The following is a 22,711-nucleotide window of genomic DNA, read 5'->3' as shown; positions in this document are numbered from 1 at the left end:
GCCAGGCAATAAAGAAGGAGTTTTCTACTTTATCAAAAGTAACACCGAGAATTCTCACTGTCCATCTCGAACTTCGATTACGTGGCATGCATCGTTCGTATCCCTTGCAAAACCTTTTATCTTTATTTTTCATCCCCTTAGTTTGATTATAGCCTTTTCTCTCTTTCGTTTTGCTCGAACCTCGCCATTCGAGCGTCATATTCTTTTCTTTTGTCTCCTTTGATTCATCTTTATTTATCTTCTTTTATATCTCTTCCCGAGTACTTTTTGTGTGTTCTGTGCTCTTCCTGTTTTCCTCGTGAAACTTTCTGACAATCCTTTAATCCTTCGGGTTTCTATTTATTTTTCTTATCTCGTTTAATCGTGTTTGTTAAAACAGGGGAGAAAGATCGAATGATTTTTTAAAACATCCACTTTATCCGTCTGTGTTCAACGATCCTGGAAATTCTATTTCCTTCGGGAAGTATATATCGATATTAATCGATGATGTTCCAAGAGTTACAAAGTTTATGCGTATTTAAGATTCTCTTCGTTGTAGAAGCGAAGCGTTAGGTCACAAAAGCGCAAAGCAGAGTTCGAAGGAATGCATGCAGTAGGCTTTTTTTGGTCTTGATTAGTGGCGTCTAGCTTTCAGTGAGTAACACTGCGACAAGAATCCCGAACTCGATCGTAACCCGGTAGATATTGGGATATTTATCGAGCGATAGATCTTATACCAAAGTGTAGAAAGGGAAAACTTTAAATTGCTATACTAAATTTGAAAAGAGAGGCTTGATTAAATTTTTAACGTAAATTTGAAGAAGCAAAATGCAAAATTTGGAAAGAGAAAATCCTAAATTTCTAATTTAAATTTCTAAGGAGAAGGTTTTAAATTTCTATTCCAAATTTGACAAAAAGAAATTCTAGACATCCCAAATTTGGAAAGAGGCAAAAATTGGAATTTTTAGAACTTTCCTAGTTTCTTAGAAACTGTAAAAGGACAAATATCGAGACTTGAAAATTTCCCATTTTCGTAGAAAGTTAGGAATATTGTAAAGATTGATATATTGAAAAAAGTATAAAACAAGGATAAAGAAAATTAAAAAATGACAATGGTGAAAAAAAGTTACCTGTGCGCAACGAGTTTGAATGATTCTATCGCTCGATAAAGTTCTTTTAAAGCTTGTTCGACACGCTCGACTACCGTATCCAGAAGCCCCGTCACCGTTTGCATGCCACGTGTACCACCTTTCTTCACACACGTAAAGCATTTTTAAAGGTCGTTGCAAAACCGTGTCTCTCTGCCGTGTTCTCACGTTCTCTCTGTGTCGTTCCCTGCTCTCTGTCGGCTCTTACGATTCACTTGCTACTGCGCGCCACGATCGTTGTTGCTGTACATCGTTGATGTGCACGTGCCATCCAGGAAGAAAGAGACGGACAAGGAACCAGACATCCGAAGAAACAAGCGAAACGGCGATGTCTCGTCTACGAGTTGGTAGCTTTGTGCATTGGAGAACTCCGCGGTTTTCCATGATGCTCGATATGTAGTTGTTGAATATTCGAAGCTTCCGAGATATCGAGATACCATTGCGGAAGAACATTCCAGCAAATGTACCGCGTATTAAAAAAGAATGTTTCACCTGAATTTGAAATTCTCGTGCGCGATATGTTTGAAGGAAATTGTGAAATTCTCAATTTAGGAATTTTGCAAAATTTCCTAAATTAACGAATACTAAAAGTCTACCGATTCTGAAAATTCCTATTGGCATTAAAAAATGAAGCACGGTATTTCGACATCTCGAGGTTGCTAGACTGAATCCTATTATAAATTTATCACAAACGCACAAAGCTACCCTCGAAGAGGAACTCGTTCGCTCGAACATCCAAGCTGAAAAGGCAAAAGGTCAAGAGCACTGGAAAATAGCTCGTAGGCTCGGAACATGACTTCTGCAGGATGTCAAGAAAAATAGAGGATAACTATCGAAACTTCTCAAGCAGAGTGGACGAACGATAAGTTTCCACTAACAATAAGAGGCAATCGAGAAAATCAAAAAAGGAGAATCGAACCAGAATCATATAGAAAAAAGATTCCACGTTGACAATGCGATATAAAGGACAGATATATGTATATATAATACACACATATAACAATCGTGAACATGTGTCAAGATCTGGTAGTAAAGAAGAAGAAGAAGAAGAAGAAGAAGAAGAAAGGATGACGAACCTTTGTGAGGATCAGATGGCCACCACCTTATGTGTTCCTCCCATGGCCTGAAACGGATAGTCGAAGAGCAGCGGACGCCAAAACGCGAAGAGAAGGAAGGAGAAAGGTCGGGATTATTTCTTAGTGTCGAATGCCAAACAAATTTTTTAAACAGAAACAATATATATATATACGAGTCTCGCCTGTGCTAGCTTTTAGTCTCTAGGGTTTCCTCTGTCCGGTGGTAAAAGCATGAGGTATTCTCGTACGTAATAATTCGTATGATTTGATTAATTTTTAGCGTAACGATTACTACATTAACCCATCGCTCTGTGCCTACCTTAAACAGTCCTCGTACTCTTTGTACCAATTTCTCTGTCAAACCGATTTATTCCTTTTCTCTCCTTCCTCATCTTTACATCCAGAAAAAACCTTGGCTGTTTAATTCCTATTTTTTGTACTCGATTAATCGATTAATCCGGCCGAATCGCGGCTCACACCGCTCGCAAACACCACCAGTCTCTAAAAGCACTCTCTCTCGTTTTTGTTTCACCACGTATCATACATTTCTTCCTTTATTTCTTTTTTTTTTTTTTTTTTTTTTTACTTTTCAATGTATAACCGGCTGCAAGCAAATATCTCGAGTTCATATCCCGTAACACTTACGTTTGACGCATCAGTGCTGGCCTTTTGCGCGAAAACGTTGGATGATCATGGACACTCTGGTTTTTCTTTTTTTTTTTTTTTGTCGTAGTAGATTGTGCCAAGTAGTTTTTGCGGGGATTTTTCGATAGTGGACTGACTCGCAGAGAATGGAGAGTTTTTTTTAGTAATTAGAATACTTTTGGGGGTGATTGATGCACAGCATACATTTTTTTGGATTCTTTCTTTTTCTGTGTTGATTAACGTATAGTTTCGAGGTGGTAGTGTATATAGATAGTTAGAACGATGTTAGTCGCTTCTTATATTTAACGTAGCATGATAAATTAACCAGCGTCTGTGGGATATTTTAGAAATAGAAAATGTTGAGAGACCAAGAAAGAAATTCCAAAATTCGGAAATTAATCCTGTAAATTCTACACCTTAAATTCTTTGACATTTTAACGTTAAAATATAGAGTGTCCAAAATTCATCCATCGAATACGATAGAAACGATCAATCTGTAAGAAAAAGATCATACGATAACGTGTAGTTAAATGTCTCTCGAGCCAGCACTGTTCCGCCATCACGTTCGTTGAGAATCGAGATCGAGCTACTGGTCGAATCGTTTAACCGATTGCTACGTATTAATAATCGACCACTATGGTTAAACAATAGTCGTATTAACGATCACCACTTTGACGGTGCTCGTCACTGGCTCCTATACACTTATTATTAATCGACCCTCCATTGTCCTATCTTTCCTCTTACACTGTCTCATCCCACCTGTTCCATATCCATCCACGAAACCATAAAATTAACCCATCTTTCGTACTTCATACGTATATGTATATGTATATATAGCTATACATATATATATACATACATTACATATATATATAGATTTTTCAAATTGTTACTATTACATATATATAATAATCACGGTAATGCGCCACATATTCACTGGTTGATGACTGTCTCGTTGACAAAGGCCCGTACCTTGCCTGTGGTTGTGCTTGGTTGTGGTTGGAAAGCGGTTTTGGGAGAGAATTTTTTACTTGCTTCTTTTTTTAATAATTATTACCTTTTTTAATTTGCACGTCTCATGTCGTGGCCTTGGCTTGCCTTCATATGAGATTCACCTGTGAATACATTATATATATATTATTATATATATACCGTACATATATCTATATTGAATATACGTAACGAATATACGCGTATGTATTCGTTTGCACGTTATTTTATGAAACTACGTCTAAATTTATCAGAAGATAAAACTGTAATGTATATATACAGGAAAAAAAGAAGAACAGGATCTTTATCTTCTTTCTCTTGTCTTACGAATCGTTTTTCAAAAGAAAATTCTAAACACTGTGTATACGGATACATGCGACTATACCTTATTATTATATTATAATTTCACGTGTTATGGTACGTCCGTCCTGGCAGTCGTACAGATTACTATACATATATATATATATATATTTTGCACCTACGTACACGTACGAGAGCTGAGTAGTGTGGATTGCGGAAACGATCTTAACGTTTCCTAGTGTATCTTACACGTACGTTTTTTTTTTTCTTTCTTTCTTTCTTTCTCTATATTTATTTTTTTTTCATTTAATTCTTCACTCTCTGTTTCATTTTACACATTATTTGTTCCCTTAGGTTTTTTCTCTTGTTTGTTCTCTTCGTTATTTCTTCCCGCCTTTCTATCTTTCTATTCGCAGCTTGTTATCCGACGTCATTCGCGTTTTTAACGGTTATTCGCGTTCAGATGATCTTTATTCTTTTTCTTTCCTTTTTTTTTTTTTCGTGAACGAAGAAAAGAAAAAATGTGAAACGAAAGGGTGAAAGAGGGAGAGACGGTAATGCAAGTTGTACTGGCTAATTGCTCGCGTCTTTGAAAGGCATCCGCGAAAAAGAACGTAACGAAGGGGGGAAGGGACAAAAAAGCATGCCGTCTACCAGAGAACGCTTTCTTTTATTCGTTCTTGTTACTACTTTCGTTCGTTTTATTTTTTTTTTTTTTCATCTCTTTTCTCTTATCAGAGAACGTAACGTTATCTTCTTTTCAATTAGCGTCTCTCGCTGTGTTCTCATCCGTCCCTCTTATAACAGTAATATCCTCTCGGATTCTGACGCCGGTTTTTATTTCTTTTCTTTTTCTTCTTTTTTCTTCCGAGATGAGCTGCCATGGCGGCACGGTTTGATAATATCTTTCGTTTATACTTGTTCTTTTTTTCATACTTCCCTTTTACTTTATTTAAATTTCTTTCCTGCGTTTCAAGTTATTCTCATCTATTTAATATTCTACTGATCGTTTATGATATATGTACCACTCGCTATTTTCGTTATTTTCTTTTTTTTTTATGTTCGTTCTTTTCTTCATTCTCTTATTTTATTTTTATTTCTTTGGAACTGTTGTTATTGATTAATGTTATTGGATCGTGGCACGGTGTGTTAGTTGGCGAGAGACATGACAGTAATTTTTTGGCCGGGCGAAGGTTGCTGCATGCTCGACAAGTGCCGCCTTTGATTTAGTGGTAACTAATTAATTCTCGTATCGCATCGTTCAGACAAGACCGCCTCGGTCACGCCGCTCGCTGTTTCTTTTCTAACACGATTATTTCTATAATCGATTCCTTGACAAGCAGTCGACTGAATTTGTCAATTCAATGAATGTACTATTTCTAAGTGAGCTTAGTTTCTTCAATGGCAAATTTTTCCGATATCTTTCATACGAAAATCTCGACATTTGAAAATATCTTGCACAGAGGTAGCACGTAATATACAGAAATATATGAAATATCCAAAGTATTCGCTGTAATATCTGACAAGTCAAGAAAATCTCTGTTTAGATTTCGTTTCCTCAGTTGTATCTGAATATTCGCCATCCAGTAATCGATTGTAGCAAAATCGTAAACATGGAATCGAAAAGTCACTGAATCACCGAATCAAAATCGAAACAAAATAAGATTGGTTTTCTATTCAGAACGGAGTAACATCCAGAGTACAGCTATCGCCATAAAAGTCAACCAAAATTTACACGCGCGAATCCATGGAAATTTTGTCCAATCGAAATCCATAGAAAATTAAAAATACGAAAATCCTTCGACACGCGAGACAAATAATTCTCGAGTTCCGCAAGACCAAAGATGCCTTCAGTGTAGTAAAAAACGCGAGCTTCGTTGCCGTTCGCGGTGTCTTTCTTTTTTTTTCCAGCAGACACGAGTACATCTATACGTATACATATATTTATAACGTTCACCTTACTTACTGATTGTTTCGCCTGGCATTCACTAATTAGTCTCAGTGCGTAGCCTTAATTAGTTACCGCTGAGCGTGCAAGCACCGCCAGCAATTAGTAGTCACCCCTCGAAGGGGTGCGCTTTTTTGAAAGCTCGACAGATAATCCTCTGCTCCTTGGAACAAGCAGAAAAGGGAAAAGAGAAACGACGTTCGTATTTCCTTCTCTCTCATTACATTTTTGTTTCTTCCTTTCTTTATATTTGTCTCTACTTATTTTATTCTCCGTTGCTCTTTTTTTTTTTTTTTTTTTTTGTTTCACGAGAAAAGGTATTACGCTTTTAACGCGTAGACGATTCTTCGGAAGAGAAAACGTCGATTCCTTCTGTTCTTCCTTTTTGTTTCTTTCTCACGGTTTCGTTAGGTTGAATGAAAGATAACCGGAGAATCGCGTGGTCCGTGTAAACGGCGAAGGAACGGGATTATTAGCTGCAATGATGCCTCGCAGGAACAGTGTTTTTCTTTCCGGATCGATCGGAGCGCGTTGCGTTTAGTCTACGAACCGTGGGATCTTCGCGAGCTATCGAGATAAACGATGGATGTTAAAGGTAAAATAATCGTAGCGAAGTAGATAAAGTTATTCTTTGATTAATGGAAAAAGAACGTGGAAAAATAGACGGTGGGAAACCGTCGACTTTGAAAACGTGCGAAATGATCAGGTTCAAATATTTCGGAAGTAAAGTTCACGATAGAGTAGACAACTTCGTGGTATAACTCGTCGTTAACTATTTTCTTTGTTTTTCGTTGATTTTGTTTAGCAAATTGATCGATTGATTTTAACTAGAGGGAAAGAAAAATTCGACGAGGATAGAGTTTCAAACTTTCTGAAATAATCAGCTCAAAAAACTAATTGCCTCTCCCTCTGATGCTTACATTAGCATTTTATTAATTCTATCTGGAGCGTAGGACAGAGTTTCAAAATTTATGCAACTCCAAAGCAAAGTTTACTCGCGATAAAAAAAAATTTTGTTTCGTCTTTTTAATATTTGTTTAACGCTAGAACTACTAAGATCCATCGAAACTATCATTTTTGCAAATTACTAAAAACATACAGGCGCTTTTAACAAAATGAATACCGAAATCCTAGAAAAATAACAACATGATTGTAATATGTCTATCTGTTTTCATTCTAATTTTCATTATAATTCTCTTTACACAGTGCATCTGGGAATATTTTTAAAAGTTGACGTCTATCGTTAACCTTATCGTATTATAAACTCCATCTACAGAGCGGACAAAGAAAAAAATCATAAAGACGATAAGATAATAGAATATTACGAGTCGTGCAATAATCAGACAACCGATATAACCAAGAACCGAGCAAAGAACGGAAAAACAATATCCTCTTCTTTGTATTGCATAATCGTACACGTGTAAGGAAACACATTATACATATTCGCAAGAACAAAGCACGGTACGTGGAGTATCGCGATCGATCGAATTAAACGCGAGAACGATATCGTTTTGTGTAGCATTCGAGCCATTGGGAACTGCTTTTATACATTTTCTCGATAGATAATCGTTCAGTAGGTAGTTCGTTTCATCCGTTATTTTTTTCCCATTTGAGAAACATACGGAACATCGGTAGAGAAGCTCACTTTTTTTTCATACTAATCTCTGCATCTACTATTTATTTTTTTGCGTAATTACTCACATTGCTCGGAGTGCAGTACCTACTATGTCTATTGTACCATTCGTTTGTGTCTTTGTTTCTTTTTTTTTTTCTTTTCTTCTTTTCTTTCCGTTCTGTTGAATGGCTTTCGTACGAAGATCATTATATGATATTATTATTATCGTTATTAATGACTATGATTGTTATTTCTGGAACGAATCGTTTCTTAGTGCATGAATTATGGATCGATGAAAGAACTGTGACGAGGCCCGGACCAGTTTTTTTTCGAAATTGCGAGTTTTTCGAATATTTATCTGTGTAGCGACATCGTTGTATATTAATTGTTATATCCAGCAGAGAATGCATTTTGTTACCGCTTCAGGAACACGTGTTGGTTGCTCGAAGAGCAACGAACTTCCGGTTTTTCGCACCTTGAAATTTAAATAGAGTTCATCCTCCTTGTCCACCGACCTCGAACGATCCAGCGATCAAAGATGCGAAAGATTCCGAGCCCGACAACAAGATAGCCGTTGCTACTGTTTCCAAGTGTTTATCAGGCAAAGTTAACCGTTTGAAGACTCGTTGGAAAGTCGAGTCTCGATTCGATGAAATTTTCTAAGGCCGAACTAATTTGTTACCGCGTTAAACTGCGATCTCTCCTTTCCGCGAAGTTCACTTTCTTTGACACAAATTTCATTCGTTCGCCGAAGCTAAACGAGCACTTTACACCTAAACTTTTGCTCATTACCGACATCCCTTTGACGAACTTCGATTTTCGATTTCCGACAATGCGCTTGATTTTAGTCGCGCATAATCTCTAAATATTTGACAGTGATATTTAGCTTTCGCAGCTGCTACAGAGAAATATGTTAATTCGTTCAAATCCTGAGCTATTACAATGAAAAGTTTCAATCTGTATTTACCCATTAGACGTATAAATAATTGAAAGTCTTTAGATTTTACCAATTTTTAAGAAGTTGTTTCTTTAGACCGAATGATTCCTCAGATCTACAGCGAGTTTTAAAAAATGAACAATGACGCGTTGCTGTTTGAATAGCGAAACGACGCGTTTCAAACCAGAGATGGTTCACGGATCAAGAAATAATTAGTTTTCAGAGATTAAGAATCCAAGCGACGAATTAACTCGTTTATTCGTTTTTCTCGGTTCAAAACAGGTTAAAATATGCTTGAAAGCAAAGGCGGCTAAAGTAAAGGAGCTCGGAATCTTTCGCGATAATCCAGCCAACATCTTTCCCTTTGAAATGTGAAACCATCCCTATTCGACACTGAATACTGACCAAAAAAAAGATTGGTCCAGTGATTTCTCCTGGTCGAGAGATGGACAAACCCGCTCTCCTATTCAAGAAAGATGAAAATTGCCAGGTCATGCGACGATTACCATTAGTCGAGTCCTGAGAACGTTGACGTTACCACGCATAATTGGCAAAGAGGAGTAGCGAGTAATCTACACACACCTAATCACTGTTGCTTTACTCGTGGCTCATGCGACTGTGGTTCTCTAGTGCATTTGACTTTTCGCCCCCGGGTCTGCCGGTGTTCCGCGTCTGCCTCGATGTGTGTACTCTATTTTCGCTCTACTTCTCTTGTCACCCTCTCCATCCTCTATTCGCCATTCCTTTCTCTGCTGTCACACCTTTTGCGAATCATTGTCGCGAGTCGTAACTATTCCTTTCTATCGAGTCGTGATTACAAGACGCGATTATTTTTCTCGACTTTTTTTTTTTCTTGTCGATGAGATTTTTAGGATACGAGTTGAGAAATTTTTAGCCAGTTTTAAATTAATTACGTTTGTTGAGACTAGCGGTTCTCGGAATTTTTCGTATATTTTTTCTCTTTTTTTTTTAGGATCGCTCTGGAATTTTTATCGCGAAAAATTCGATGAAATGTTTATGGAGGCTGCAGTTTATCGAGACGAGCGATTCTTGGAAAATTCTTTGGAATTTCACTTGCAGGAGGTGTAGCGAATCTACTCATCTATATGTATAGGATACGTTTGTTAGAAGCAAAGAGTCTTGGAAAATCTCTTTGGAATTTTGATCGCAAAGGATTTAGCGAAATTTACGTAAATATCTTTGATCCATGAAAAATATCATATCGGTCGATCTTTATCGAGGAATCTTTAAATTCGTTAGATTCTTTCTATCCGTGTAATCTCGAAAGCGTGTTTCTATTATCTTCCATGAATCTTCAAAAATTCATCCTTCGAACGAAGAACCAGCGGTTGTCAGAAGAAATCGAGTCGTGAATTTAATCTGAACGCGATTTTAAAGAGATCATTCAGCAGGTAATTCGGTTGATCGGCACATTCGATCTTTGCGAACGCATTAATCTCTTGGCTGCGAATTCGCCTTCCTCGTCTCTAATTCAATCTCGCTTAACGATCCTCACGTGACGTTCCTTTTCTCTTGGAAATCACATTGTCATCCTGTCTCTCGAACGATTTGTCGATGGAAAACTGTAAATCAGGCAGCCAGGTGAAATCTAAAGTTTCGTCTAAACGAGTTTCTATTCCATGTTTCAATCATGGTAAGACCTTTCAATCTTCCACATTCCAATCTTGCATTCGTTTTAATTGAAAGAAGGATTTTTAGTGTTTCAACCCTTCCAGGACTAACGAGATCAACTAGCGAGATCGAAGATATTCGAGGAATTACTTTCCGGGAAGATAACTGAGTTGCTATAATTTTTTCGACAGCGCTGAGACCTGTGAAACGTTCGGAAGATGACAGAAACGATAAAAAGTATGTTGACTTTAGAAAGTTTAGAGATTCGGTGAGGAACAAGCCAGAGAATGTTTCTCCATTGGGATCATTTGCTGTATAAAAATCCTTTGTACGGTTAGTCGGTGATTTTGCTGCGGAAGCGTCGAGAAAGACGAATTGTTTTCTTTTCACCGTGCAATTCTTCGCTATACGGATACGTTCGCGGGAGCTTTCGAAAGAAAATTGCTACAATAGGAGAGAGAAATTCGAGCTGGTTCTCCTCTCTCTCTCTCTCTCTCTCTCTCTCTCTCTCTCTCTCTGTTGTATCGACTTATTGCCTTTCTTCGCGCGGAAACTCTCCAGCGAAAAAGGAGTTGATGGAACGAATTGAAGGACAAAGAGGTGAATCGTGCGCGGGCAAAGAAAAACGGATGCTGCAGAATAAACGGCGGTGCGATGAAATAATATTTGGCGCTGGGATAGATGAGAAGTATTAAGAGATTAAAGGATGTAACCGTGAGACCGTGAGTAGAGTAAAATTAAACGAGAAATTGCGACGTAGCAGGCAAGGAAGCGAAAAATGGTAAAAGAAACTATCGCACAGAATTTTCAATATTTTTTAATAGAATAAAATACATAAAGACGTAAGAGGATAAAAGAAAAAATCGTATATTACAAGCGAAAATATATTCTAAAGACTGGTACGTGGTGAAAACGATGGGAAACCATTGCGCAGAATTTTTAGCATTTTATTTTTAATATAGAACCGAAAGGAAATGGAAAATTGTATATTATTAGCCGGCAAAATGAATTTAAAAGGGAACGAAACGACGCAGCTAATGAAAAAGTGTTGCACAGAATTTTCGGTATTTTTTAGTACGAAATATATCTGTACGTGCGGGAGCAGAGTTGAACGCGACAAGGAGTAACAGCGAACATAAAAGTGAATATAAAAAGGAATATAAAAATATAAAAAGGAAACAGAAATTTGTATTATACGTTACTGCGCAGAGTGCAAGCGAGAATTCCCTTGGCAGGGAACGCAAAGAGGGAAAGTGTATCCGAAAGCGCGAGAGCCGTCTTGCGAAAATAAAAATCAAGACGTTCGTGGGAGAATCGATGGGAAAAATCGAGAGTGAAATTCAAGGGATTTCTTCGCTCGACAAAGAGACAAACTGAAAAAAGAAGAAAAGGACGAAGACACCGGAAGCGTGTAGGCAGGCACGCGTAAAATCGATCAAGAGGAAAACGTAGAATGAACTTCAATCTTGAAACAAAGACACAGAACAGCGAATCTCTTAGGAACTACCCTTATAAAAAAGGGGGGGAGGGGAAGGAAAGAGAAGAGACGATCGGAGAAGGAACATGGAAGATTGAAACGAGTTCTAGACAGAAGGAGACGACGAAGTTTCTCGAGAGGAGATGCGCGTGAGGGAAAAAAGATGTCGAGAGGGATGAAAACAGAAAAGAAGAGGGTGGAAAGAAAAGACAGAGAAAGAGGGAGAGTGGAGAGACGTAGATCCAGGGGTGGATGCTGGCAGCGGCGTTTATTGATCGCTCGCAGCAACCCTGCCAGCACAGCCACCCCTCCTGCGACCCCATCGTCGGGCCACCCTCTCCTCTCACCATTCCGAAGCTTCTGCAGCGCGCGAAAGCCTCAAAGCTGCTGCACCAGCCCTGCAGAATAGAATCCAATCGTATTAATTACTCACAGCCTCATGGACCGACGATGACTCCCGATGTACGCAAACCCCGATGCGCCAACTCCCATTGATCCGCGACGCTGCGGAGCTACGGCTTTTCATCGATTCAAGGTTACGCCAGCACACGCTCGTCGCTTCCTCACCGCATCTACGATCGTGTTGAATGATCTTTTGTGAGAAAATTTTGCGATTCTACACGGTAATGTTGGTGGACTTTTTCTGCTTTTTCTCTTTCTTTCTTTTTTTTTTTTTTTTTTGAGAATTTTGTGGAGAAGCGGAGGGGATGTTAAATGGTTCGACGAAGGGATGATTTATGTTGGGCGAGGAATGGCGAGGAAATGAGAACTGTATAAATACGTGTGCGATGGTAGAGGTTGGCTATCGTTTGGACTCGTTGCTGATTCTTTGCAATTATTCGAACTGAGAATATTTGGATAATCTTCTTGGATATTCGTTTCTGCCAAGTGAATTGTATAAATATTTGGGCGATAGAAATTGGCTGAGAAGTTGGTTCGAATTTGTTGGAAATTCTTTAGGATTCGTTGAAATAGAGGGTGGTTGGAGTGTTATGAGAAATAGGAATTGCACAAATATTCGTGTGACGGTAGAAATTGCCTGTTGTTTGAATTCATTGAAAATTCTTATTCGAAATAGAGGCGATTCGAGCGTTGTGCAATGGATGGCTAGGGAATAGGAATTGTACAAATTGAACATTCTTTCCAAATTCTCGAAATCGTTCAAATAGTTCTTCGTACTTGATAGATTTCGACGAAGGAAAAAGAAAATAAAAGATTCGTTTTAAATGATCAATTTTTATGAGCCGTACCAATGCCTTAAAAACGCATATTTCATCAATTAATGAGCAACTAGAGTGAATTATCGTGCCGAAATGGATATAACCGATGAATAACAAAATGATTGATATTATTCATTATTCAAAGATACATCTTGCCACCCTACATCGATTTTACGGGAGGATTTTCCTTGTAATTCATTGGTGAACCGCAAGGGGGTTGGGTTTTCCTGCACGTCCAGGGAATTCGTTGTCGCCCGGCTCGTTAATCGTCGCCGATTCAAATGAATCTAATAACAAATTGAACGCGCTAGTTATTTGCATAATTAATTACGACTGAATTCGGCGGCTGTTAATTATTCAACGTAATCGCGAATGACTGGCGACGCACGTGGCTGCCAACCAACGGCAGAAATTTCATTGATTCTCCGTCTGGGCGCGTTTCATTTGTCCGCTTAATAATTCAAAAGAAACGCTTCTGGCGCTCGTCCCGTGTCGCGTTCGTGGTCTGGCAAATATTGCGAAAAAATGCTCGAAGGTTGCTTTAAAGGGGAGATGTCGTCTCGAAAAATTAACTTCTACCGTACAGATTTTCTCGCGGATATTTACGATAGTTTCTATAGTTCAATAATCAACGATTGAATAATAACATGATATAAATCAATATTCTATAATTGTACAGATTATTACGAGTATAGTTTCTCGTCCCAAGAACTTCGGTTCTTTTGGAATTCGAATTTCTTCTTTAGAGATATCCTCGTAAAATGTATAACTGTCCTTCGGTTCTTTTGGAATTTGAATATCTTCTGTAGAGACATCCTCGTAAAAACGTATAATTGTCCGTGATTGGATAACAACGTGATATAACTCTGTTATAATCGGATAGTGCGATTATTACGGTTTATACGTTTCTAGGAAATTTCTAGCTCGTGACGAAACGAGAAAAAATACTTGTGTCGTAATTTGCATTACCCTTATTGAACGATCGTACAAAATGTACCGATTCTCCGGGTCGAATCGGCAATTCAATCATATTAATTACTGCGGTGGTACTCGAGGCGTGGCTGCAGGAAGCCCACTTGACGAGCTCGCTGCCGGTGCTCCCTAGGGAATTTATAGGCAAGAATGTTCCAGGGGAAACGAGAATTGGAAATTTCATCGAAGGGAGAGAGGGAGAAATCCTACGACGCGAATAAACCCCGTTACAATGCGTGAAATAGCCTGCGACTCTCTTATCGAATCTTATTGCTCGTTGAAGATCAAGTATCAATGGACACGTGTCAATTGAATATTAAATACATTCGCAATTTTCATTTATGATAATTTCATTTTTATAATTTCTGGTTAAATTATATCGTGTACAATGAATGTTGCTCGTGGTCGATCGAAAAATCGGTAAACGCGTAACGCATAGCTGTTAAATTTCAAGCGATACTAACAATTTCCATTCATCGTAATTGCTGTTTTATTTTCTCTTGTTTAAACCGCATTGTATACGAAGAATCTTGTATTTGATTTCAACGATACCAACGAAGAAACATGGAATCGTAATGGGCGTGTAATTACGCGAACGTTGATAGAGAACTATGCAGAAAAGAAGAAGAGAAAAGAAAGAGAAACAATAATCGAGGGTTTTCATCGCGAGTCGTGTCAGTCGGATTGACGAGGAGTCGATAAATAAACGCAGTCCTAATTAGCAGTTCAATCGTATTCGCGGATAAATAGGCGGCGTATTGTTGCACGAGTAAATCAACGTCGACGGGAGGCCGAGTTAATTAATAATACATTGTCTCGGTTCGCCGAACGAGTATCGTTATGGAAATACGGAATTTTAATTAAAAAACTCCCGGGAGATCGTGTAAGTTCGCCCTTCGTACAATAAAAAACCGAACGACCGATGTACAATATTATTGCGTACGAAATTATGGAGAAGTTGCAACGAAAAAATTAGAAAAATGTTATCGATAGTCGAATGTACGAAGGAAACTTTGCGTTAGGTTGGAAGTTCTAGCCGATTGGAAAATCGATAGAAACACGTAAATAGAAGTTTTTGAACGATTGTCGTAAAATAGGAACAGAGAGAAGCATCGATTTCTCCGCAATGAAAATTGAATGCTCGCTACCGTTGCGATTTCTCATAGTTTGCTATAGTTTTAGACTGCTCTTGTTCCACCGGGGTAACTTGCTTTCTGACAACCGCGACATCCAATACTGTTAGGTTCGTGCACATTAAATATGTACCTTCCTTTCGAATCGAAAAGCGAGTACGTATCTCGAAAATATCGTATAGTTAGTCAAAGCTATTTCGACGTGATTCAGTGGATTTTCACGGCGACTAGTTTCATTATTTTAGATTTGGAAAAATTATCCTTGCTAGAATTAAAAAATTAATTAAAACGAAGCTACTTACGGTCACTTTCCAAATAGTTTGCGTTTCGGAAAATTGTCTGCATGAGATAGAACATTGTTTCAACGTTTTTGAAATTCTCAATTTGTTTCTAACAACTTTTATAATACTTTTTATTTTAAATCTAAATTCATAGAAAAAGTCACGACACGAACGTTGTGTATTCTTCATGATGTTGCTCGTTTATGGTTCCTCCTAATTGGCAAATATTTTGAAAACGTAAGAAATAGAATCGTGATGCACGATTTCGAACAAAGGAAGAATAATCGCGTTTCTAAAATACTAAGAAAAGATTCTTGGGAATTTATAAGCTTCAAAAAAATTTCGGAAATTCCTTGTAATAAACGATTTCTCGCTAAATACTCGAGAACACAGAGTCACGGGAGATATGCGAAAATGATGGTACAATATACAGAGGGAAGAATGACAGTGGTTCGGCAGAAAATTCGTAATTAAACGAGAATACCTGGAATTTAATAAATCCATATCGAAACGTTGTTCCTAACGAATCGCAACTGCCGGTTACGAAACGCAGACCGCAGTGACGCGGAGATCTGCATGAAATTTGAATACGCGGTTTCGCGATGGTGTTAATCTGTTCCGATATTTGATTATGCCGTTTCTCGCGTTACCCGCGCTTCTGTAATTCGCCTGGACGATTCGTGGGGACGGTGTTGAATTCCTTTTGTCGGTGAAACCCCCTTTCTCGTGGCCATTCTGCAATTCCACGATAACGATATCGTGTGTAGTCACTATCGTTCAAGCTTATAACTCGATCGTAGGAATAGCAGGAAGGTTCAATTCTTCGTGATAGCTTAACTGGAATTTATTAGGATTTTTGTCCTCTGTTATTAGTAATCTTGGTTTAGGTAAGAAATATTGCGGACAATTCTACGTTGCTCACGAACCAGGATTGATTCAGGGCTTAAATATATCTTTAAGAAAAGAAAAATATTTTGCATGTATATGTTTCCTGTGTTCGATATCAGCTTGTCTTCCATATAAGTTTATCTTCGATATCGTTGCTACTTCCTGATTTAGGTGAAAGATGATCAGCGTCGATAAAGTTCTGTTTTATTGTAATTGTTAGGAGATTAGAAAATAAGGGAGAGATAAGGTGGAGTTTATTTAAATTTCCTACAGAAAACAGTTCTTCGAATCGGCGTGACTCGCTGATTGATGTTTTCATTAAATTTATCGTTGATTTTATCAGAGAAAAGATAAAGAAAACGATCGATCTCGTGTGATCGGAATAGAATTATAAAATAGGATCGAAGAGGTTCGTTAATCGAATTATTTTCTCGCGAAATGAGGAGGAAACAAAAGACAGAAGGATGAGACGAGAAGAAGCAAATATAAACTAAAAAAGAAATAACTTTCTAATAGAAACATACTCGCTAACTGACACCGAGAATGCCATAATTGTAAAACTGCAAATGTCAATTAATTCATCGGATCGCGTGTTTGTTGTCCGTGGAGGTCGCGCTACGTATCGAAGGTTATCGATCATTCGACCAAACATTTCCAAAATGGTATTTCCGTGTCACGGACAATAATACGCGCATTAATGAAACAGAGAGATACTTTAACGACAAGCTGCCATTTTCAACCCCTAATCGGCACCGTGGATCCAACTTTCCAATAAACTCCTAATAAAACAGGGAACACCCTGAAACATTAATGCAGATACTCAGAATATCGAGCCAGAAATGTACCACAGGTATGAACATAATCCCAAGCAATAACCAATCAGACGTATTAAATTGTTCCGGAAACGCCCTACCAATCAATATATATTATCGTCGACGTCCAATTACTATGCTCCCTCTATAACAAATCACATGCACTGTAACACAGAGAGTAGTCAGTTCAAACTCGAATCGACATAATTAACGCTAAATCATCTCTAAAGTAATATATTCTTAATAATAATAAATTATGAAGCAATAACAGATTATCGATTACACTTCTATATTACACGTGTATATGCTCATGTATACCGTATATACTCACGTATCGCTGAGTTATACCGACTCGTAAAAGTATTCGAGCATTTACCATAGAAAACTCTTATGTTCATGTTGTATGTGTTACATCAAGCATTTTGGAATTTCATTGGCACTGCGATAAAACACAATTGCTGTGATTTTATATCGAAACCAATCTGACAGTGTATAAAGAAATCGCCAGATATCTATTGGATACGTACGTTTAGTAAAAGAATTAGTACACAGCGTGCATCTGATCTCAGTTATTTTAAATGTATAAGCGTTAAATATACATTTTCAAATCTATTTATTATAAACATTATCAATACGATCTTACTAATGAAATTTCAAAATCTTTCTATATAAGATGTGTGCGTGAAAAACGTTTACATATGATCGAATACTTTCGCGAGCCTGTGTATAAATGGTACTTTAATGGTATAACGGGCAAGTTTAAGAAAAACAAAGATCCACAGTGGCAAATAGGGATTGATCGGGACGTGATGTAGCCTATAATCGCGAGAATAATGGTACGACGATGCAACGAACTAACAGTTTCTGACAAAAACAGGATACAGGTTGCCGGCCATGCCGTGGAGCTGGCTTGGGGCGGCGGCGCCATCGGCAGCTGCAGCTGCAGCAGTCGCCGCAGCCGCGGTGACCCCATCCCCTGCAGCTGCACCGCTCGTCCTTGCACCCAGGGCGGCGGCGAGACGAAGGTACAGAGAGACTTCTAATAATCCAGCCCGGAAGCGACGCGAGATTCAACGAAACCACACACCAGCACGTCACTTATTCCCCGACGTTCCATCCTCTTCTTGTTCTTTGTTCCGCTAACCCGGTTTCTCCATCGTCACGATTCCTCGGCTTCGGAATTTTCAGAAACGCGCCGATGTCAAGGGGAACGAACGTCTCTTTTGTCGTCGTCTGATCGATGCTATCGGTACAGGAAGCTTCGGACGTTATTATCGTCGCGATGACGAGCCGAAGCAAGATCGACGGATCTCGAACGAGCGTTTCGCGATGGGAATTTTTGCAATTTTTCTTCTTGACAGGAAGCGTAGATTTTAGACTCGTTCGTAGATCGTGAATGTTCGTGTAAATTTATATTTTTGTATATTTTCTGTTTTCCATTAACATTCGCGATTTATTTGTTACTTCGATAGATCTTTTCCTCTTCTTTTTACTCCTCGACATTTGGAATTCGTCGATTAAACGAAATTAAGAGACATCTTTTCCCTCGACGAACCGCAAAACCTCGTTAGTTGAGAGATTGCCTCCGTCGAAGAGCTGCAAGTGGATGTAATTTCTTCGAAATCGAGGATGACCATCGTGATATCCTCGTTGAACGTCGATTTTCCAAAAAGATTCCCTCTGCGGAGAGCAAGCGGTCGAATTAGTTAGTCAGCGTTCTAGTAGGCTGACTTAATTAACAGCGATCGTGCAATGGCCGCGTAATCGATAAAGCAGATTAGCAGGGTGCGATTAAAACGAATTAATTAAAAAGACTACTCTTTGAATTGCACGGAAACCCGACACCGCGATGCCTACCGCGTATTTTCGGATAATTGAACGATCTCGCGTTTCCACAAATTGCGTATCTACCTTCGTTTTAGCTTCTGTTTCGTGCTAACATTCGTAACACGATTTGGCCATCGTTCCATCCACTCGACGAAGAATACTTTGCAAGAAGTCGATGTTCTTCGCGTTGATTTAAGAGGCAATCTCTTTTGACGAGATTTATCGAAGCTTCTCCACCGTATTATCCTGCTTTTCCTCCGATCTGTTTTTTTTCTTCGACGCGTCAACTCTCACTCCTTTACTCCATTTACCCTGATCGTACAATGCACACAGACAATAACAGATGCGTTTCCTTTGTGACAAAAAAAGAAAAGATGACACGAAATACACGATACGCAGCGTCGAGAGGATCTTCGATTTCGAAGAACGAAACAACGAGAACGGGGAGAATACATCGGAAGCGACGGTGCTGTTGCATTCTCGCCACGACTATTCGTCGAGCACCATCGTTTCTTTCTTTCTTTCTCCACCCCCTTTTCTCTTCTTTTTTTTTCCATTCTACACCGTTACGCCCTTCCTCAGCAACCTTCTTCTCTCTGGGGCACACATTATCGATGTTTCTTTCACGTAATTAGCAAACCCCACACGCCATTTAGGGCGACGTTACATACGCGACGATTATCGATCTGTGGTCCAACGTGGATTGTGTATTTTCTCTTCTTTTTTGCTTTGTTTGTTTCTTTTTTTTTTTTTTTTGTTTGTTTTCTCAACCCCTTTAATTCTCTTTCCATTTGTTTCGCAACGTGTCGAAACATCGTTGGCCTATTTCGAATCTTTGATCTCCGATAGAATTTTTATTAGAATTTTTATCGAGACATATATTCCTTATAAAATTCGCGATATTAATTATAAATTTTACTCGTACAGAATTTCTATCAGAATTCATATTCATTTAACGGAGATCTTAGCTTTATTTGAAATCGTTCGTCTTGAGAAACTATTCGATAAACGTGCACGAATCTTTCTCGTTCCGCTTTCTTCGTGCATATTTTTAGTTTCTTCGGATCGATTGGTTTTTATTTGCACGAGCGCGGAATAACGTTCAGGAAATTGAATTCTCCACATTTTTGGATGTTTCGGGATCACGTTATTGAATACCCAGCTTGCCACGGCTCATGTTCATCAGTACCAACCCCGACCGGTATCCGGTCGTTAACCCATTAATTAATTATCGTTAATTGGAGGACATACACGTCACTATGAAAACCGATGAAGATAGGCCAACGAATTTTGAATTTCTACCTGGAAATTCCTTTAGTACGTAATGATTGAAAAGTACAATTAGAGCTCAATTCAATTTTCGCAAACGTAGATAAATTTTATTAAATCGAAAGAAACGGAAGATCTTTCGAGAATATGGTTTTAAGAGGACATTCGCCAGACCACAGATCGATTCGTTGCGATGTTCGATTTATTCTCTTGTTTAGCTCTCACGATCTTACCAATGTGTTTTTGGAATGTGCCTGCTGTAAAATGCATCACGCTCTAGTCTTGTTTTCTTGACGCACACCCCAAATTTTGTATTGTACTAAATAGCGACCGGATATCAGGTCTGGCTTCTGTAACCATCCAGTCGAATAAGCGGCTCTGGTTTTTAACTTCCGTTTTTGTACTCGCGCTAACCACACGTGCGACACTTGCACGGTAGTTGATTGTTTAATACTTATTCCGTTGTTGTTGTTGATTGTTGATGTTTTACTTGTTGCTCGTTGTATCAAGTTTTCTAGCCTGTAGCCAGCTGCGCCAATAATTTTCTCTCTTTTGTACTAATCCCCACGGAGACCTCTGTTTCTTGAAGAGATTCGGAGCGCACGATAGAGAAAGAAAAGGAGCAAGCGAGCTTGGAAAAACCCCCGGGAAAATTGTTAAATATTGTCAAAAATTTCAAACGTTCGTATCAGTATCGATATTTAAAAAAAAAAAAAAATTAGATTCTTTTCTGTAATTAATCCAGATATAAGTGAATTTTTGCTTCGTACTATTTTTAAAAAATAATACATATTCTACTTTATACATTATAATAATAAATAATATCATTTTCTTCTACCGAATATTTAAAACCTCTATTTGTTATTTAAATTGAACGTGTTAAGTAAATTCTTATATCATTATTGATATCGATGGTTAGTTTGTTGTTGCAACTGAGCTTAACAAGCAAAAGATATTAAGTGAAACGCGGGTGTTGGCAGAAATCTGGAAATAAAAAAGAATTGTCTCGCTATCAGAATCTTAATTAACAGGTATATCTGGATTAATAGCTGAAGAAAGTTGGCCGAGCGACAGAGAAAGAAAGTTTACTTCGTTAAACGAACTAAATTACATCAACTGAGCGCTTACTGATACACTTTGCTTTACAAGTCGCTTTTCCTTCTCTCTGAACTTTGCGACGATAAAGCAAAAAAAGATCGTACGATAAAAGTGAGGGAGGAAAAGAAACAAAAGACGCTAGTCGCACAAACGCTCCTTGATCTCTTCGAGGCGGAAGTTGAACGTGGACCGATGCTGAAGTCTAAAGACAACGAGTTAGTTGAGGCACACGCACACACGGTGACAGCTCAGACAAAAGGTAGGCAAGAAACATCAGTTTTTATTGCTTCACTGTCCGGATCAAAGGACCGAGAGAGTCTGTCTGCGATCAATCGAGGCCGGATACGCCGCCGATGCAAGCATTTCCGGGCGCCGAAAGAACCGTCGTCTTCCAAGAGTTCCATCAACGGAACGAGCTGCACGAACACCCGATTTCATCCTAATTGTCGCTCCAACAGTCGACCAAATTTCTCGTCTTTGATCGTTACATTGAAAGCTCGCTCGTTCTCTGCCACCTTTCACCAAAGAATCGTCGATGACGATTTATCACTCTGCTCTATCTGAATTCGTTGCTGATCAGCCGGATTTTATCTTCCTATCTAAAATATCAGTTCTTCGTGGCTGATCACTCGGATTTTATCTTCCTATCTAAAATATCAATTCTTCCGAAAGGTTCGAACAAACTGTGTAGAAGCGTTGTTATTGAGATTTTTCAGTCGATTTCTATCTTGTAATCGATACTCGTGTCGAGATCTATGTCGACCCTATGGTTTCTTAAGAATTGTTGGAATGGAATTACACGTCATTCTTTGCCTGGTTCGTTGTACACGAATGACGGACACGTGTATTTTGAAGCGCCATGAAATGTCCCAAAGAGGTTCGTTGAACTTTACTTCAGTCAAAATTTTGGCCATGAGCAATTTTAGCCAAATATTCGTCAAAACTATTTCATTCACGGATATCATTCATCTTGGAAGGATGTAGATTCCTGGTGCACGTTCGGAAACTCTTCTGAACCTTACGGAATTCACGTACGCGTTCTGCGTAACTTCCAACACTCCACGCAAATCTTTGGTATTTAGTTTATTCGATATCTTCGTCTTTTGGACTCATCGACGTTCCAACGACATTTACGCTTTCAAGTTTTCCCCCGAAGGAAGAAATTGCCTCTTCTTCCTGAACTTGTCCAGGAGGAAAACAGCAAAGTATGTCAAGACACGCGGCAACAGAACGCAGAAAAATATGACCAACGTGAGTTAGCACACGGGTCTCCCGCAAGATCTTTTGCATTTACTCCAAATATTTCTGAGTCTTGGAGCTTCCTGCCGTTCCTGCGACAGAGAAAATTTTACTGCACTCACAGGTGTGTCGTCTTCCTTAGGTGTTATCCGATCGATGTTTATAGTAGGTCTGGGAAGTTTCACGGTCTGAGAAGTATCTGCAGACGTAGAAGCAATTTCCATG

General features: G+C 38.7%; 1 protein-coding gene across 3 annotated transcripts in view; it reads left to right on the top strand.

Annotated features, from left to right (window-relative positions):
* Positions 1 to 22,711, top strand: part of LOC126864517 (RNA binding protein fox-1 homolog 2-like) — a 350,319-nt gene that overhangs the window by 306,312 nt on the left and 21,296 nt on the right. The gene's annotated exons all lie outside the window — the stretch shown is intronic.

This window comes from Bombus huntii, chromosome 4 (genome assembly GCF_024542735.1).
Source record: "Bombus huntii isolate Logan2020A chromosome 4, iyBomHunt1.1, whole genome shotgun sequence".
Lineage (NCBI taxonomy): Eukaryota > Metazoa > Arthropoda > Insecta > Hymenoptera > Apidae > Bombus > Bombus huntii.
This window is presented reverse-complemented; position numbering and strand designations above follow the sequence as displayed.